General features: G+C 34.9%; 2 pseudogenes; one reads left to right on the top strand and one right to left on the bottom strand.

The window, feature by feature from the left end:
* Positions 1 to 5,384: 5,384 nt before the first annotated feature.
* LOC141837112 (uncharacterized) lies at positions 5,385 to 11,146 on the bottom strand (annotated as a pseudogene).
* Positions 11,147 to 16,206: 5,060 nt separating this feature from the next.
* LOC141822569 (uncharacterized) lies at positions 16,207 to 19,661 on the top strand (annotated as a pseudogene).
* The last annotated feature ends 1,047 nt before the right edge of the window (positions 19,662 to 20,708 follow it).

Genomic DNA, 20,708 nt, shown 5'->3' with positions numbered 1-20,708 from the left:
GAATCCAATCCAAATTTAAAACTAGGAATTCAGATCTACTTCTAGCAACACCATAATAAAGCTTACCTCTGATCTGTGCCCTAGCCCTCCTTGCTCTGCCCTTCTAGCCATGCATCATAACATCTACATGCTAGTAGTAGGTGTTGTTGATTGTTGTTGTTGGCTCTCACTAGACCATTGTTGATAGTGGTACAGGAGTGAGAGCATTATAGTACTGTGTGGGTGTGATTAGGACTAGCTAGATAGCTCTCCTGGGATACTGCCCCTCCTCCTCTTGTGTAGTTGGTCTGTTGTTGGAGTGATTGATTCTTGTCGTGCGCCCGAGTTCATTGTGTGAGTATCTGAGGATATTGAGTGCAGACAGTGACCATGTTGCTAGATAGCTCCCCTGTGATATTTTTTTCGCTTCCCACTCATATATAGTGGTTTATTGTTGGAGTGTGTGCAGTTGTACTATCGTGCGCCCCAGTTCATTGTGTGAGTGTCTAGGGGTGGCGAGTGCAGACAGTGACCATGCATGTTGCTTGTGATGTATGTTGCATATGTGCATGCATTTGCTGGTATATTATTTTACTACATTTGTTGATAGTTTATTTACTACATCTTTACATGTGGGTGTTGCACTTGTTTGATATATGATTATTGCATTATGTGACATTACATGCATTGATTGCATTTGCATGATTCCTATTACCTGTTATGTAGTATTGACCTTTTTCATTATGTATCATTTGGAGAGACTGTATATCCTTTGATATCTTTGTTTATTTATTTATATGTTATGCACTTCTATCTTGTATCCCACTAAGTATTTTATATTCAGGTCCTGGGGTTTCTTTTATTCTTCCCTAGGTAGCAGATAGGGAGATTTACTTTGAAGCTTGGAGTTCTGCCAGACTGCCCCCATCTCACAGTAGGAGAAGTATCAGTTTGGGTGACTTCGTATGGTTTTCGAATTTTATGTGGTTATATGATTCTAGTTTATTTTCGACACGTGGTTTGTGGAGTTCTTGTGCATGGCTATGATTTAGACTTATGTTCATATTTATGTGGATATGGATCTTGTTAGAATTCTGTTGCAAAATTTTGTATCGTAGACTTATGGAGTTTGTCGCTTGATTTTGTTGTGAGCACTACCGGTGTGCTTTTGAATTTTCATTGTTGTATGTGGAGTGGTTGTTGTTGTGGTTGCTATATTTGATGCATATGTTGGATATGTGGTTTGTGGTCGTGTGGGTCTTTCTTCATATAGTTTAGTAGATTTAATACATTTGTTGTGTTGTTAAGTGTCCGTGTGGGCCTTATGTTAAATGTATTCAGGAAAGTTGAATTGTTACAGGGGAGATGCTATCGAAATTTTTTGGACAGCCATCTCTTAGGACGAGACAAAGAATTTTTGAGGATTCGTCAACTAGAAATCATGCTGAGGAGGTTTATATATTGACACATCACAATGAAGAGTTGATAGCAGTGAAAAGACTTTCAAGAAAGTCAAGGCAAAAACCAATTGAGTTGAAAAATGAAGCACTTCTACTTGTCAACAATTATAAGGACATACCTAAGTTCCAAGACGAAATTATGAATCTTCCTTTTGGGCTACCACCTAACAGTACTTTAAACTCGAGGACGAGTTTTTTTCAACTTAGGACGACTGATGCAGGAGGATCCGAAGATTTTTATTAATATTTTTGATAATTTTTATTTTCAAAATTTTTGGTATTTAGAGTAGTTTTAAAATTTTCTATTTTTAATATTTGAGGATTTTAAGTCCGTTTAGGGTTTTTAGGATTTCGAGTCTATTAAGAATTTATCCTTTCTATTAAGATTTCTTTTCTTTTTGTAAGAGTTTTGAATCTATATAAACATCTTATTAGTTGAGGTTTAAGAAAGTTTTGGTTTAATAACATTTTTGGCAGTGCTGTTTATTTTTCTATCTCCTAGTATTCTTTTGAATCAACAGATTTTAAACGATTAATTTTTGATGTTCTCAGTTAATTAGAGGAATAAATATTGCCCGCAGAATAATCGCTATCCCACCCGGTGTCAAAAATTCTATCCTCTTGATTTCGATGCATAAATGCACCACTTGAGAATGCAATTGGATCATTATAAGCTTGATGTTGTTGGTTATGAAAATTTTCAAAATTTATCTATTATTTCTGAATTATATTGAAAATTAGTTGAAACAAATAAATCGAGAACCTACAATTAAATTGAATCTAATATATTTATTTAAATGACAGGTTGATTCGTCTTGTTTTAACTCTTTCCGTTTCTACAACAATAATGGAACAAGCATTTTCAACTATGAAACTTATTAAAATAGCTTTTCGTAACAAGATAAAAGAAGAGTTTGTAACAGATTCTATGGTCATCTATATTGAAGGAGAGTTGATTGAAAAATTGATAATGATATAATAATTAATAAGTTTGATTCTATGAAAAAAATCAAAGAGCACAACTTTAATAATATTTTTGCTCTATATTTTTGAATGTATTGAATATTAAATACTTTTGTTTCATGCTTTCAGAAAATTAATATTCACATACGTTTTTATTTTATTTATATTTTTGAATTAATTAATTTATTATATCAATTATAGTTGGCAGCCAACCTCAAGTAGTTTTGAATCCTGGCTATATCTTGCATTGGAGTTGAACGGTCTCAAATACAATTGTTCAAATTTTTATCAACTATTGGAGGTACCAATTCTAGTTTATTTTAATATTAAATTATAAGAATCATTAACTAGATTTATTTCTATTGACTTTTTTTTAATTTTGAGTCTAAATGATTTTTTATCAAGAATCACTTAACTTAAATGTGTTCCTCGAATCACACTCACTCATCTAATTAAAAAATTAGATAGAAAAAAATTAATTGAATATTTTACTAAATTAAATAATAAAATATCTTTATATTATGATATTTAGAGTTATCGTTAGCAACCTTATTTATATATGAGTGTGGCCTATCATTGAATTGACAACTCTTAGTCAATCCAAAAATATTTATTAGTTTATCAATTTTTAATGAAGTACTAATGAAGTACACATCACTCACAACATATGTCAGTTGACGCACTTAATTTTAAAAGAATATAGATTAACTTCTAAAAAAATTTTAATATCATTTGATAATTATACTTCTAATACTATAAGTATTTAAAAAACTTAAAATTGTATGTCAACATAATATTGGTGATTTAGTTTTCATATTCGATATATATATAGATCATGTTTTAAATTTATGCATCTAAGATAAATTAAAAACTTTATAAAATCAAATTGGACCAATCAAAATTATTATTTCTTATTTGATGTCACATTTTAGTATAATGAAACAATGTGACATATTTTATAAAATTAATGGGATGAGACGTGATTACTAATACGTTGAAATTCAACATAGAGATTATTGTAGAGTTCATTTCAATATAAAGGATTATTATGTTCATTTTTATACAAAATGCTAATAAAAGCAATGTATATCCATTTTAACACCAATGAAATATAAATAGTAGTATTTGTGAATTTTAAAAATGTTTAATGATACAACTAAACAACTATATATGGAGTATTTATTATTCTACTTCTCATTTAATTATAATAAAATTTTATAATATAACTTTAATTTTAAATAAATATATTATAAATTTTTATCTCCCTATATATTAGCAATGGAGGCAAAATGAGAAAAATATTTTTTATTATATTTTTGATATTTATTTTATTATATTTGCTTTACATCCTAGATAAAATTAGATATTTTTTGAAATATTAGTTATGTATTATAATATTTTAATTCCATTTAAATATTTTTTTCTTCTAATATTTTTTTTATTGTACAAAATACTAGAGATATAATTTATATAAATTTATAAAGATTAGAAGGTAATGTGTCTAAAGCACATAATATTAATAATACTAGTAATTTAAAATTTATGAAAATATAATTTTTATTACGAGAATAGATGAAATGCTCATGAGGATTCTCAAGTTCTAAATAGAAACATGAGAATTATTTTACAACTTTTTTTTTTAATTTCAGTGAAGCACATAGGGACGTGGATTTTAATATTTTACGATGATAATCATAGAAGACTCAAAGCTATTACATTCACTCTATCATAGAAAAAAATTCTAACTTATCTAATGTCAATCATTGCTATAGAATAAATATTTAATTTTAGAGATAATATATTAAATGAAAGGCAATTTACTTTGTCTTTTAATTTTTTAGAAGCATAAATATTACTTGATGATTGAACAAAGTTAAATAAAATACAAGGAATACATCTTTCAAAGGACGAGGTAGAAGATTTTGATATAGAATGAACTATTACTATGGGAACAAGAAATAAAAATGAATAATCACACCATTTTCTAAGGAAATAAAAGTAAAAAAGTAAGTGAACTATATGGACTTTAATTCCTCTATACCCTAAGGTGATATATAGGCAACTTAAATAAGTTCAAACTCATATTTATTTATTTATATTTTTTAATTTATAAATATTTTAAATATTTTTTGAAAAAATTAAAATAAAGATAATATTCTTGAACTATTGCGAATTATGAACCGAACTATAACTGATGATGCCAAACAGTGAATCGTAACTACCTTTGAAGGTTAAGATTAAAAGGATGATATTTTTTAAACTGTCAATCCGTCGATTTTGAACCGTAGTCAAGTCTATATTTAGTCATCGTTTAATTTTTTTTTGGATAAGATAAATGTATCAATGCATCATGAAAATGTAAACTAGTTAGGATATTAATGAACATCCAATCAAAGATTCAACACTTCACCCTCAAAATTATAATAATTTCTGATTTCTCATATGAGATACAACACCCTTGGCTTAATGACCATATCATTTCCTTTGAACTCCCGCTTGAAGACTGACTAGCAGCATCCTTTATATTGAATATGGTCATCTATGCATTTAATCATTCTCACTTTACAAGCTTAGACTCCAAAGATGCTTCATGCAATTCAATAAGCTTCCATTTTATTTACGTCTAATGGTTCGTGGAAGCTTGCTCGAGTGCAATAATCATTTGAAATTGTGTTTAAGAAAAAGTGTGCATCTTATCTACCTATAATTTCCATCAGTATGATATTCATGAGAAAGAAATTCTATAAAAATAACTTCTCTATGAGATGCAAATGAAAGAAATAAAAATCACACAAACATGAACAACCCATATTGTTATCAGCACACTGCAGAGAAGGAGGAGGATGATCCCAATTGGGAAGGAAAAAAGAAAGGTAATATAGTGGGGGGAAAACAGTAGTGAATGGTGAAATTTAACCTTAGATTATCGTTTCGACATGACAACCAGAGGGATTATCATTAATAGGGTATCATTTGGGCAAGTAGACAAAATTTTTCTATAGGCTAATTCATGTATTGGCAATTATCACATATACAATTACAATCTGAGAAGAACAATTGAGATTACATTTTCATAGCATGTATAGAGCTCACTCTCCCTCCACCTCCAACACAAGATTAACCAATCTATGCGATACATTATCGACAAGCCTTGAAACAAGATGGCCACTTTGGCCAAGAGCTAACCCAGTGCATGTATAATGACAACGAGGGCAACAACTATAGTTAAGTAGATTTTCAGCACCAAACAGTAGCAGATGCTGGCCGGAGCTAGTATCCTAGCCAAGTGGAGGGAATTGGCTGGAAACTGGCCTTGGCACATGCTAGAACATCATAGTAATCTGTGGGGTTTAAACAGTCGCGGAAGTCGGTGAAAAGCTTCTCAAATACCATCCATAACACCTTGTAAGATCTTGAGTAGGGAAATGGAAGAAAGAACTGCATGAAAGAAAGAACAAGTTTTGTACTTAGTTACCTACTTAATGAAGGAAGTAAAAGCATTCAAATTACCTGGACTTCACCAAATTAACTTTATCATCTGATGAAGTATTATCGTTTAATGTGGTTTGTAGATTAAGCATTCATTAAAGAGTTTTGATGATGATGAGATACTTAATTTCACTGTCATGCATAAGCAACTGCAAATACAAAGCAATGTTGCCAAACTGAAGAATATGTTCATCTGATCACTAAGGTGATGCTAATTGTGGTGTCGATGATACTGTGTACATGTTAATCTTCTTTTCCTAGCATCCACTACACTAAAACATGATCCTACTGTACCATTAATGAAATGAAAGAACAAAACCACCAAGACACTATTAGTGCTTCCTAAAGCACACCACAATTATTCCATCTCCAGAGATTAAGTACCTCCAAACCCTATTGTTGGAGTCTCCACTTGAACATTCCTTAAGAAGTAGAATAGTTCTTTTATACCTGTAATCCATGAATAAACTAACATCTACCTATCAGTATGACTATGAACCATGAATAGACCAAAATCTAATAGAATGCGAAATAACTGTGATAAGAAAATTTACTTCTCCTTCTTGTGCAAGACGTTTTAGCAGCAAAAATGTTCGCTTGTTCTCTTCAAGATTATTGATGACTGAGAGCCAAACCTCTGAAGAAAGTTCATGGGCCTTGTCTATTGACTTCCCACAGGCGATAAATTGATCTGACAGGAGAAGAGGAACTTTGTGATTAGTCACATAACCACATGACCTAAAAATAGATGATACAGATTAGACAGTGGCATTATTTGATGAGGAAGGAGATAAAGGTTAGCAAGAGAAAAGAGGCTCAACAAGATAAGCTCTAGTAGTTCAACAATTTTGTGGATTTGTTCACTGGTAATGTGTAGTAGAAAGTAGAAAGTAGAAAGTAGAAAGTAGAAACTACGAATGAAAGTTAATTTTGTAAATTTCATGAAATTAAGTATTGAATGGACCAAATACACTTCCAAGTTCAATTAAATTAGTTAAGTACTTGAGATGCTTATATATGACAAGGAGATTTTTCGCCCTCTTTTGAACACTTTGGATTTTCAGCTACAAAGCAAAATCCTATGTAGTGATGACCAAACTGTGAAGATAGAACATGAAGACATGAAATCTTGCACACATGAGCAATCTGCAGAGTCTTAAAGCCTAAAGGCCATCAAATAACAATCAACAAATAGCATTCATCAAATAATCACTTAAGAGATTACAGTTGCTAATTTTGCAGGAAGAAGAAGTTTATATCCTTTCCCCCTTAGTTTAGGAACATGGACTTGGAAATTCATATATTATTGGTGGATATTGGATAGGATGAACCCTTCTTGCTTTTTCTGATATAGTAATATTATATGGTGGTTTATGTGATTAGTATATCAGCAAGACATAAATCATATCTGATGCTTTCATTCTACTGAATTTATTGATAACATATACTGGCTCAATTAAGATCCATCAACTATTTCTTAGCATGTGCATTAACTAGCTCCAAGGTCATTAATTTGGCATTAATATCAAAGCTGGCAACTAAAGACAAGTATCTTACATTATCAGAGTCACAATGGATAAGAAGCAAGGATCCATGACTAAGAACAACCTCGGCAACTTAAGATTTTCTTATCATATCTAGGATTTGCAATAGAATTTCTTATTGTCAAACTAACATGAGAGAAAAAGAAGACGAAAAGACTATTCAATCAACTAAAGACATCTTATCTCTTGATAAAGGGCAAAAACTTATGCCCCTTTAACTCTTTGAAGCCATTATCCCAATTGACAAATCATTTTTTGGTTGCTCAGTTAGTCTACAAGTATTTTATGTAAAGTATTAAACAGAGACACTAGATCAAGAACCCACCAATCATGGTTCCATGAAGTATGCTAGAAGGAGGTGGCATCATTGATAGCTCAAGCTGCTCCTTCAAATACAAATAAGTGTGACCTAATAGTTCATCTACTTTCACCATTAGAGGACATGAAGTGTTTGCTTGCATACAGTGCTTCATATCTCCTGTTTAATCAAGAAGATAGGACAAAATAGTAAATTTTGTTAGAATAAATGCAGATAATTTTTTATTCTTGTAGTCTAAAAAAGGACAATAGAATTACATCTACAAGCACAAATACCTCTTTAAGAAGATAGAAAAAAAATTACATTATCGCTGCACCTAAATTACTCAAAAAGATTTCAAAAGTAAACAAAATATTTCTGCCCTTTTAAAAACTTTCAGCAAATTATCTAAAGCCAATGTATCTTTCTGTTCCTGATTTAAATTTTAGTTTTCTACTACTATATAAATTGGCTACTGGACTTGCTTCAAATGAACACAATCTGTACCACCCATTTTTTATGCTACTAAACCAAGATGATTGATGCAGCTATCACTGCCTTCACAGATGATGTAATCAACAAGAAGCAGAGTCAATCTTCCTGTAAATAGGTCTTGGCAATGATGATTAAAAAATCTAACTCACTTAAGATTGAAAAATAATTTAAAAGGAGGAGAAAAAAGATCATATAAGAAAATAAGTATTCCACAGTGAATACAAAACTAAGGGAAGATTTTAGATATCACTTCTTCAATGAATGGGTATATTACCTACTTCCCTTATGCTCCATGTGCAAATTGGATACAATTTTTTCATTGGTAAGAAACTTAAAAATGATTAAAAATATTGTCCCATGGACCAGTCAATTTTCCAATAGGTACATTGAGTTGATCTTATGGATGGAATCAATTGTAACAATTACAAAAGTTCATGTTTATGATTGCAATAAAAAATGTTAGTGCATCTAGTTGCAACATAAAGCATAGTGAGTTATTTATGGGATAGGTAATTTAAATCATATCTATTTATCCAATTTGTAAATTTATAGAGGGCCAAAATAATCATAACTAATGTTCAGAAATTAGTTATGATAAAGTAAAATGGAACTAAAAAGCATATGTTTCAGAAAATGAAAAAACAATAATAGAGAACCCAGGTGTAATCATGTAAAGAACCTTTTTATAGGTGTTCTACTGAACGTCCAATATATAGATTTTGAGATCTTGTCAAGTCTAGATGCCCTTGAACATTTTATCACATGTACCCAAGTCTAAGCCTCTGTTTGGGAGGAGGTGAGGGAGAGGGAGGGAAAGGTAAGGAAGGGGAAAAAAAAAATTTACCTCTGTTTGGGATGGGGTGAGGTAGGGAGGGGAAGGGGAAGAAGGGGGAGTGTTCCCCTTCCATACCCATGAATAGCCACAAATTCTTACACCCCAAATCGGGGTGTAAGGAAGGGGACGCAATGTTTATTCCAATTCTACCCAAGCCATGCGCGAGCGCCACCGCGACCCCGCCTCCACCCTGCCGGCTCCACCACTGCCCACTCTACCGGGTCCGCCTCTCCTGCTCCTGCTCCGCCGGCCGCGGCGCCTCCGCCCACCTCCCACTCTACCGGGTCCGCCTCTCCGCATCACTGTGGTGGTCTACACGGGCCGGATGGTATCATAGCTTGGCCTTTAGTTTCAAATCCTTTCCTTTTAACCTTCCTTTCCTCCCAAACAAGGTTACGCAGCTCAACTATGGTGGTCTAGCACATAGATGTATCTAGGTTCTCAGATCTTTCTTGAGGTGAATCTGTGTACTACTATGTGGCATGCAAGGGAGTCATCCAAGTTTTTTGCAAGATGTGTTTCCAAAGGCAAGCAAGGCTCCTTTATTGAAATTTTTGTGTTGAAGTCCTTTTTCTTATACATGGGAGTGAGCTTCACTCATATGTGTGATTCCTTGGTCCTTTTGGAGTGAATGAACCATCAGCATGGCTATAAATCAAAGCTTAGGTCGATCTATATTGATGAAACAAGAGCCAACTGTACAAGCACAGGATGTGCTTGCCATATGTGCCAAAGGATGAAATGAAGGCTTCCCTAATCTCTTATTACTAAGTCACAGATCCTTGATGATCCTTATATGAAGGAGTAAGCCTTAAATGAGATAATTTATTGTGATACAACCAAGTCTTTGCAATGTTTCCAAGATCCTTATCAATTAATCTAATAATTAGAATGAACTTGTTTGGACAAAGCTAAAATATGTGCTACAATAATGAAAAAAAAAACAGTCTGGAATAAGTTTATTATTTTGTTCTTAGGAATTAATAGTATCATGAACATATAAGAGCTAATAGGGAAGAAATTGTTGACAAATTGGACCAATAATTCTCCTTCGAAAGAAACAAATCATAAGTACAAACAAAAAGGAGCCATTAGTTTCTTCAAAGAACTGACCTTCTACTGGAACCGCGAGGAATAGGTCCAGGCCATCGTTTCCTCTGGCAAGCAAAAGGCCAGGTCTTGATGATCGCGGTTTGCCACAAGCTCTCCCCCCTAAATATTGCAGCCCAGTGCTTGTTGACACATGAAATCCGAGACCACTCGCAGAGAGGTATGCGGACAAAAATTTCTATGAGGAGATGATCAGGAAGCTTTCCAAACTCATGAGCGCAGTGCGTCATAAGAGTCACGCTCTCTCTCTCTCTCTCTCTCTCTGCAAATTCCTTCCAATGAACCTTTTTCTCTATAAACGTGAATCTAGTCTTTTCCAAAGAACTAGCTGAAGATATTAAGGCAGTAGAACTCCAGCACAAACTAAACCCTTCGCCTACCCTATCATAATAAAGAAAAGCTCAATATCGCACGTAATCACGCCTCATCAAAGGCCAAATTTTTTGCATGCTTCAGCGAAAACTTCTCGGCGAAACCAAAATAAAATAAAAAAAAAAACTCCGTAAGAAGAGGGAAATTTCATGAACACAAGCGAACGTTTCAGGTTCTTCCGTCTTATGCAGACTCAAAAACGCCCAATCAGCCACCGAAAACCAATCTCCATATGCTGAAAAAACTAATAGCAAATCGAAAGATATATTCTCTGCGCTATCACACTTCCTGATATCAAACGGAAGTTTTGCAGAAAGATTAAAATCATGTCGAGATCGCATAGTACTATATCACTGAAACATTAAAAAAAAAAAAAAGAGGAACCGATACCCGGAGCTCCGAAAGAGGAACCGATACCCGTGAGCTCCGAGGCGGAGGTGGCACGAAGGGGAAGGTTGTGCCGCGGGAGATGAAACCGAGGAAGCTCAGATTCCAATGGTAAGCGGAGAAAGGAAGGAGGGTTTGAAGATTGAGCAAAGCTGTGGACTGCCTTGGATGGAATCGATGGTCGTCAAATGCGCAACTTTTTAACTTCTTTTGGAAAAAATAAAGATCGAGCGGTTACGCCGTCATGTCTCCGTTTACATCGTCAGCCTGTTGCCGTGCCGTCTGCCAAACTTAGCCGAATTAGATTTAATATATTCTTAAATAATAAAAAAGAAAGAAAGAATAACAATTAAAAGATTACCTATTTTAATAGAATTGTCAAAAGTGTCTTTCTTATCATTATAGAAACTTAAATTACTCTAAATTCATATATAAATACTCTTATTTATTTCTAGGGTAGACCAACGGTTTGAGAGGTGAGTAATATTTGGCACACAAATAAATTTTTTTATTCGTGCTAATGCAATCAAATTTGATTATAAACTATAAAAATAAAATATATGCAAGACAATATTAACAAATCTCATATAAGATGGTTTGAAATTTTCATTCTTATTTCTATTTCACGCCCTACGATTTCATGGAGTCATTTTGAATTTTTACTATATTTTTTCTTTCTCAAATATCTTCTAAAAAGGAAACAACCTTTTACAAATTTCTTATAAGAAGATAAAAGGCTTATAAAACTAAGTTATAAAAACTTAAGGCTTATTGAAATATTGCTCAAGATACATCAATCTTAAAGCTTTGTTTTATCATCTATCAGTTCACTAGTTGCATTTTAGTCAACGGGCCATAACTGAACTTCAATCAATTGATCAACCTAGCTATTTCTGCCATTGAGAGTTGTAATTTTTTTCTACATGATCAATAGTCATCTTCTTTTTTTTTTAACTATGTAGGGAATCGTTTGATTATTCCCATATGCTAGTTGATTGGACATGCAACTTGGTTCGAAATATAAATATTTTGTTCACTAACCATCAAGTTTGAGTCAACTCATCTCACTAGTTGAATGGAGACACCTTTTAGTAGGTTGGAGCCTCGATTATGATCATCATAATGATTGCGTCTTCATCTAAATCAAGTGTTACCTTAACCCAAAAATAAAAATCGTTCAACTCTCACAACTCACTGAAGAGCTTATCTTAGTTCATCTTCCTCCAATTACCATCAATGTTGCATTTCAATGTTTCTCGACCTATTGTCACTCGACTATCTCATTCCTGTTAGGATCGGTTGGTTCGCTAGAGGGGGTGAATAGCGTTTCTCGATTTTTCTTGATCTTTCTCTTCACAGAAATTAGCGGAAGCAAAAATATAAAAGAGAAAACAAGAGATCAACGCTAACCCGGTTTGTTTACTTGGTATCCACCTCCGCAGAGGTGACTAATCCAAGGATCCACACGCACGCACACACCCGATGCACTATGAATCTTCTCCTTCTCGAAAACCTCGAAGGCGGAGAAACCTTTACAACTCTTTTGATCTCCTCAAGAATGATATGAAATAGTGTTTGAGAGGAGAGGAAGAAAGCAGAGAATAGAGAACAAACAAGTTCTCAGAAGAAGCACTAAAGAATGGCAAAATCCTTGAGTTGTTTTCGTGCAGACTTCTTTTATAACTCTGCTACATCAGTCGACTTTTATATAATTATCAATTAGATAAAAAGTTATTCTATGTAGCAATTCTTACAGATCCTACAACCGGTGGAGTAACAGCCAGTTTTGCTATGTTAGGAGATATCATTATTGCTGAACCTAATGCAACCATTGCATTTGCGGGTAAAAGAGTAATTGAACAAACATTGAATACGACAGTACCCGAGGGTTCACAAACATCTGAGTATTTATTCGAAAAAGGTTTATTCGACCCAATAGTACCACGTAATCTTTTAAAAGGTGTTCTGAGTGAGTTATTTCAACTCCACGGTTTCTTTCCTTTGAATCACAGTTCCAAAAATTAAAGTATAGCACTAGATTCGTTTATTTTATTTGTAGCGAACAAAAATAAATATTTAATTCATCGTAATCGTAATTAAAAGAAACAATATAAAACTCTGACACGAGTTAAAATTTTAAACAATGCTCCTCAACATTCTTTCCATGGACACAATCCTTATCCTTTTTGACCGCCACATCTCTTCCTCATGCATATCTTACCTCTCATCTCCTTACCATAGTTTGCTACTTGAATCCCTCATTGCCAAGTTATGCAATTTTTCTACCTCCTTTTTTTCACCAACTTTCCTAGATAGATCCTCACAGAAATTTTCTTCCCTAATGTGCTATAGGAAGCTTCCTCTCAATTTGTTATGAACGTCCATGCATGTGACGATATGCATGAAAGAGGATCTCATAGAGAGTCATGTTCACGCATTGCATCCTTTTTGTTCACGATCTATATATGTGGGCACGCTCATCTTCATGAATTAGAAGACGAAGTAGATCATCCATAATTATTCCCGTCCGCTTTGAAATTGAAGATCACTTTCTCTTATTTTTGAAGAAGGATTCTATGATTAAAGAAGCACGGCTGCAACATCCCCCATTTGAAGAAACAAAATGATATGGGCATCAAGGCTCAATTAGAGAGTTGCTCTTAGGATTGTAAATGAACCAAATACTTGTGAACAAATCTACCCTCTCAATGATCGATCTTGAGAATTGCTAGTAAATAAATTAAGAGAAATGATACTTACCATGAAATGGTAGTATGAAATTGTAGCATGACACTCACAATTGCATGTCAGTGGGACCCACTGCCAATGTGAGTGTCATGCTACGATTTCATATTGTGTATCACCACTCATAAATTAAATAAGAGATCTCTGTCAATTGAGGCTTCCTTATGGTCAACTCACTGGTGATAATCCAATGTTCCTGCTTGAGATCGCCTCCAGATGAGTCGCCAGATACCTAACTTGTGTGTTGACGGACCGAAGCAGTACCCATGATCAGCTGAGAAGAGGACACTAGACCCTGACGTACCGCCAAGCGTCAAACTGCAAGGAGAAGGAAGAGAGTAAGAACGGAGGTCAGAGATGCCCTTATAGGGAATTCTATGCGATAAACAATAAATCACAGTGGAAAAAGGATCCCTTGAGCGATCCATGCGAAAGAAAACTCATGCAGATTAACTCTACAAAATCCTATCTAATAGGGAATATCTTTGGAGCGTGCCCTTCGCTTATCCCGTTCGTCCAAAGTTTGTCGGATCTCTTGCACGTTCAAGTGTCCATGCCTCTATGCGTATCCACACGAACACTCACTTTTTAGAGAAAATTTTAGTTGTGCTAGCAACCCCTTTGGCGAGTCTTGGCCAAGAAGAAAAGAAGGCAAGAAGATGAACAAAACTTATGAATTTTTAGAAGAAAAACTCTTTTATACTCATACCATGAATACCAAAGGTTTTTTAGGCTTTTTGTATTCTTTTATCAATGCATGATTAATCCTTATTAATCATGTATGATGAATTTAACTTCATCTTCTTCAATGCATGATTAATCCACATTAATCATGTATGATGAATCAAACTTCATTCATCAACTTGGTTTAATTTGAGTCTAACTCAAATTCAACCAAATTGAGTCAAACTCAAGTCTTGACCATCCAATGAATTCACTTGTTCCTTTATTCAAACAAAAATGAACCCATCTCTAAAATAGAATGTTATTTGTGTGTGACTCGATAGGTTTTCGTAACGTTGACAATGTCTCTAAAATCTATTTTAGAAATCACTACAAGAAAAATAATTTTAGAAGACACTACTTAATGAGGCATTTTAGTTAAAATGCATCAAAATATAATTGTTGAGGCACTTAAAATTTGAATGGTATTTTTGTAATAATGACACTTAATTTTTTTGTTACATTTATGTATGATCATTTAAAATTAGAGATGAAACCAATTAATTTTTTTGTTACATTTATTATCATTTTCGCACATTTTCTTATCACACCTAACTCGTCCAGCGATTTTAATATTTCCCATGTGATTTGTTATCTAAAATTTATTATCACATCTAAAATAGCACAAATATTAGTTATAAATTTGTTGAATGATAGCTAATTACCATGTGATTTCCACAGGAGTTCATCTAATGGCTATTAAGCTTTGCATGGGAAGCAGCGCCTCCCTCGATCAACGCGTAAAGCAAAAAAGCAATAGTACTTTTTTACTTTCACCCTTCCTTCGGCACTCTTTTCCCTCGATTAACGGATATTAAGCTTTTGCTTTGCTTTGCTTCGCGTGCACTGGAGACTGGAGGCAGGACGAGATGGATCACTGGAGACTGGAGGCAGGACGAGACAGATCATCGAGGCAACAGCAAGCCCTAAACTCAGGTTCATCGTTGCCCTTCCGATCGCCCTAGTAGCATTTAACCCCTCTTGTTTCCATCGCCCTTCCGATCGAACTCGCTGAAGCCCTTCCGATCGAACTCGCGGAAGCCCTAAACTCAGAGGAAGTTCATCATCGCCCTTCCGATCGAACTCGCGGAAGCTCTAAACTCAGAGGCAAGTTCATCATTTTGATCTGTTCTTTGGTGTTATTTTCGATCTCGAAAACTTCAGATCGAGTTGTCTTTCACTGCCCGCCTCACGTTTTCCCTGTTCTCCCTCAACCGAACCCTCGATTTTGCCATCGCCCTCACACCACCGATCATCCGTTCTCACAGCACCGGCCGTGCGACCGTGCGAGCGTGGAGATCGTGCGGGCGTGGATGACCGTGCACCGATCATCCGTTCTCACAGCACCTCCAAGATCCTTTGCAGGTACTTGATAAACTTGTCTTTCATTGGCCTTGTTTAATTACTTTTTTCTTCTAGTTGAATTTGTTTGGAGCTATCAATGTCTTTGCTCAAGCATTTACTGAGTTGCCTAACATATGATGCTCATTGTACAACATCCTGCCTTGTTAAGATCCTGCCTTGCTAGTGTATAAGATCCTGCCTTGTTAATTTTAAAGCCCATATGCTGCTCATTGTACAATAGATCTAATTATGTTATTTTCTAGCTTACCATTTATTATTGAAATTCTATATTTTGTGTTTTCTACCTAACGATTGGATGAATTTGTTTGGAGCTATCAATGTCTTAGTTTTGCCTCATATGATGCTGTTCTTATTATTCTTGCCCATAATTGTAATTCTTGTATTTTTTGCTTCTCATGTTTGTAGAATCAAGTAATAAAGTTGAAGTCTCACTTGTCGCTCATGGATAGAAGTTGGATGTATAAGTTTAGAGGAAGTAAGGAATATGAGAATGGTTTGGATAAATTACTTGACATTGCATTTGAAAAAGAAAGCGTGAATGGAAAAATTGTTTGTCCGTGTAAAAATTGCAAACTTGGTGATTGGGTAGATAGAGTGACTGCAAAAGATCATTTAACATATCATGGATTTCTGAATGGGTATGCAAGATGGTTTGTTCATGGTGAAGCATCTTCGTCTACTCGTCCCACTTATGATTTGAGAGATAATTTTGACAATGGCAATGACATGCATGGGATTTTACATGATGGAATTTGCTTTGGGCATGCTGAAAATTACATTGATGACAATGATGGGGATGCTGTTCCAGGAGATGAGGAACCAAATAATGATGCAAAATGTTTTTATGAGTTGCTAAAAAATGCTGAAAGGGAGCTTTATCCTGGTTGTAAGAAGTATTCTCAATTATCCGCAATTATTAGGTTGTTTCACATAAAGTGTCTTAATAGAGTGAGCAACAAAGGGTTTACTGATTTGCTTGAATTTATAAAAGATGCTTTTCCTGTTGGAGAGACATTTCCTAAGTCATACTATGAGGCAAAAAAGATGATAGGAGGCTTGGGACTTTCTTACAATAAGATCCATGCATGTCCAAACGACTGCATGTTGTATAGAAAGGAGCATGAGAACGATACGGAATGTTATGTTTGCAAAACATCTAGGTATTTGGAGGACAAAGATAGCGATGAAGTTGGGGAACCTTTATCTAAAAAGAGAAAAAAGGTTCCTGCTAAGGTTTTAAGGCATTTCCCTTTGATTCCCCGATTGCAGCGTTTATTCATGTCTTCGAAAACAGCATCTTTCATGAGGTGGCATAAGGAAGGTCGAACAGAAGATGGTTATATGAGACACCCTGCTGATTCTCCTGCATGGAAGACATTTGACTTTAGAAATAGAGATTTTGCCGAAGAAGCTAGAAATATCAGTCTTGGCTTAACATCAGATGGTTTTAATCCTTTTAGGTCTTTAAATGTTCATTACAGTACATGGTCTGTCGTCTTGATACCTTATAATTTGCCCCCCTGGATGTGTATGAAGCAAGAATATTTTTTTCTTTCGTTGTTGATTCCTGGCCCAACAATGCCCGGGAACAATCTGGATGTATACTTAGCGCCCTTGATAGAGGAGTTGAAATTATTGTGGGAGGTTGGGGTAAATACTTATGATGCATCGATGAATCGAAATTTCAGTATGCGTGCAGCTTTGCTCTGGACAATCAGTGACTTCCCAGCTCTTGCAAATTTGTCGAGATGGAGTACTAAGGGTGAATTTGCATGTCCTTCTTGTCATAAGGACACATGTTCTAGGTGGTTAAGGTATAGCAGTAAGCATTGTTATATGGGGCATCGTCGTTTCTTGGCAAGTGATCATCATTTTCGTAAAGATAAGAGATCATTCAATGGGTTTGAAGAACATGATAAGGCACCATCACAATTGAGTGGAGATATGGTCTTGAGAGAGCTTGACGGTTATACACACACATTTGGCAGATTAAATAATGACAATAGAAATTTGCCTTATAATTGGAAGTAGCGGAGCATATTTTTTGAGTTACCATATTGGAAAGGAAATATATTGCGTCATAATCTTGATGTGATGCATATTGAGAGTAATGTGTGTGAAAGTGTTCTTGCAACCATACTAGGCCTTGATAAATCAAAAGATCATGCGAAAGCACGTGAAGACCTGCAGGAAATGGGAATTAGGCCTGAGTTACATCCTGTTGTAGATGATTCTGGTAAGCGTTACTATCCACCTCCCTGTTTTCTGATGAATAGGGCAGAAAAAGATATTTTTTGTGGTGTGCTGAAACAAATCAAAGTCCCGGATGGTTATTCATCAAATATATCGAAATGCATAAGTAAGAAACCACCAAAGATCTTCGGTTTGAAGAGTCATGATAACCATATATTGATGCAACAATTGTTTCCTCTAGCTCTTCGTAGAGTCCTACCAAAGCAAGTGCGAGCACCTTTAATTGATTTGTGTAATTTCTTTAGAGGTTTATGTTTGAAGGTTCTTCATGCTCGAGAACTTATTCAATTAGAGAGGCGGATTGCTCTAACACTTTGTCATTTGGAAAGGATTTTTCCTCCTTCTTTCTTTGATATTATGGTTCACCTACCTATCCATTTAGCGACCGAAGCAAGGTTGGCAGGGCCTGTGCATTATCGGTGGATGTATCCCGTTGAAAGGTATTTGTCAACGTTGAAGGCATATGTACGTAATCGAAGTCACCCTGAAGGTTCTATTGCAGAGGGATATCTTGCGGAAGAATGTGTGGTCTTTTGTGCTAGATACCTAGATGATGTTGAGACAAGGAGTAATCGAGCTTCAAGAAATTATGATGGCAATATTGACACTAGAGTTGAACTTCCCATATTTGTCAATCCTGGTCGTCATCTTGGAGGAGTGAATATTGTTAATTGGGACGTAGATACAATGAAAAGGGCACATCAATATGTGTTATTCAATTGTGAAATAGTTCAACCATTTTTAAGGTGAGAACTTTTGTGATTAATTCAGCTTATGCGTATATATAGTTTTGTGATTAATTCAGTTTATGTTTAGCGAGCATCGGGAAATGATTCGTAATCAAAATCCTCGTTTGCGTATAAGAGACATTGAACGGATTCACAATGAAACTTTTGCCTCGTGGTTTGCCAATCAAGTAAGTGTCAGTAGCACAAAAAATATTAGAAATTGTATATGTTAATTCATTGTTTCTTATTATTGTGCTTGTCTAACAGGTTCAAAATATGGATTTTGTGAATGAAAGGGGAATTTCTGAGGAACTTAAAAGCTTAGCTCAAGGTCCCAACTTCATTGGCAAACGGTACAAAGGTTTTATTATTAATGGATTTAGATTTCATGTTAAGCAGATTGAACAAAGAAGGAAAACACAAAATAGTGGTGTTGTTGTTATTGCAAAGACGACAAGTTACTCAAGTGTTAATGACAGAAATCCTGTTATTGGAGATGTGACTTATTATGGAGTACTGAAAGAGATTGTTGAGTTAGAATACTTTTTGAGTAGAAAGGTTGTACTATTCAAATGTGATTGGGTGGGCCAAGGAAGAATGCAAAGGCAGGATGAAAATGGTTTCACACTTGTGAATTTAAGTAGACCAATGAATACAGGCGAGCCTTTTATATTGGCTTCTCAAGCACAACAAGTGTTTTATGCAGAAGATCCCATTGATAAAGGATGGCATGTTGTAATCAAAACGACTCCTAGGGATTGTTTTGACATGGACAGAAGAGAAGAAATTGACGTCGAAGATTATTTACTAAGCGAGACTTGCACAGGTGACATCTCCGATGATAATGAGGAAATAAGATGGGTTAGGGAAGGTGTAGGAGGAACTGCAGCAACAAATAACATGATAATTTATTGAGAAGGGGAGCTTTACATTTCTTTTCATAGTTGATATTGTGTAAGTGAATAAACATGTACATTTCTTATCTATGTTGTCATTATCTTTTCTATTTGTACCAATGATGCTAGTACATATTCAATAAAATAATAAATTTTATGACTTCTTTCTTTCAGGTTCATTGATTTGTCGATCCTTTATTCCTTGTTTGGTTCTAGCGGCAATTACTAATCTTCTTGAAAATGGTAAATCTGGTTTTGACATTGTTGCTTATTTTCTCCTTGGAACTTGTACACATTATTCTCCATGTATTATTTTCTCTTTTATACAGGTTAGAACGCGAGGTGGCAAATCTAGCAGGCAATCCACCAGAAAGTCGATTGCATGTGATAGTGCTCAAGCTTCACATGAAAGAGCACATAATGATACTCAAGCTTTATCTCAGCAAACTGCGAGGTTAGAACGCGAGGTGGCACATAATGATACTCAAGCTTTATCTCAGCAAACTGCTCATGTCACTCAGGGTAGTATTGAACCTAACATAGGAATATCCAGTAAGTACTAAAATCTGCTGAATGTTGTTTGATTACACTGATTAAGGTATTAGAAAGTGATCTCCATTGTTTAGAATATTTGCCATTTGATTTGCATGATCTTAGGTGGAAGAAAGAAAAGAAAAGCGAGAGGGCCTACTCTTATGCCTAAAGTATGGGGCCAAACAGAAGAAACTCGCAAAAGAATTTCATTTAATAGATTTGGACAACCAAATGATAAGGAGCATACGAGCACTTTTGCACATTTTCTAGGTACTCTTGCACGGAATGGAAAATATGCTCCTCTTAATGTCTTGAGATGGGACAAGGTACCAGAAAAGCCTAACAAGGAACAGATGCTGCAAATTGTGAAGGTGGTAGTTGGATATGTTGTTGTCTACATTAGTAATATAAGTGTAATCATCAAATACCTCATCGAACTTCTATTTTGCAGGACAAATTTGAAATTCCCCTTGGATGTGAAGATTATATTTTACAATTGATATTCTGATAAAGTTTGAAGCTTATGCATGGT

Source organism: Curcuma longa, chromosome 1 (assembly GCF_044706935.1).
Source record: "Curcuma longa cultivar G26 ecotype Majalengka, Jawa Barat chromosome 1, ITB_CL_G26_1.1, whole genome shotgun sequence".
Lineage (NCBI taxonomy): Eukaryota > Viridiplantae > Streptophyta > Magnoliopsida > Zingiberales > Zingiberaceae > Curcuma > Curcuma longa.
The sequence above is the reverse complement of the archived record's forward strand: the minus strand, read 5'-3'. Positions and strand labels throughout refer to the sequence as shown.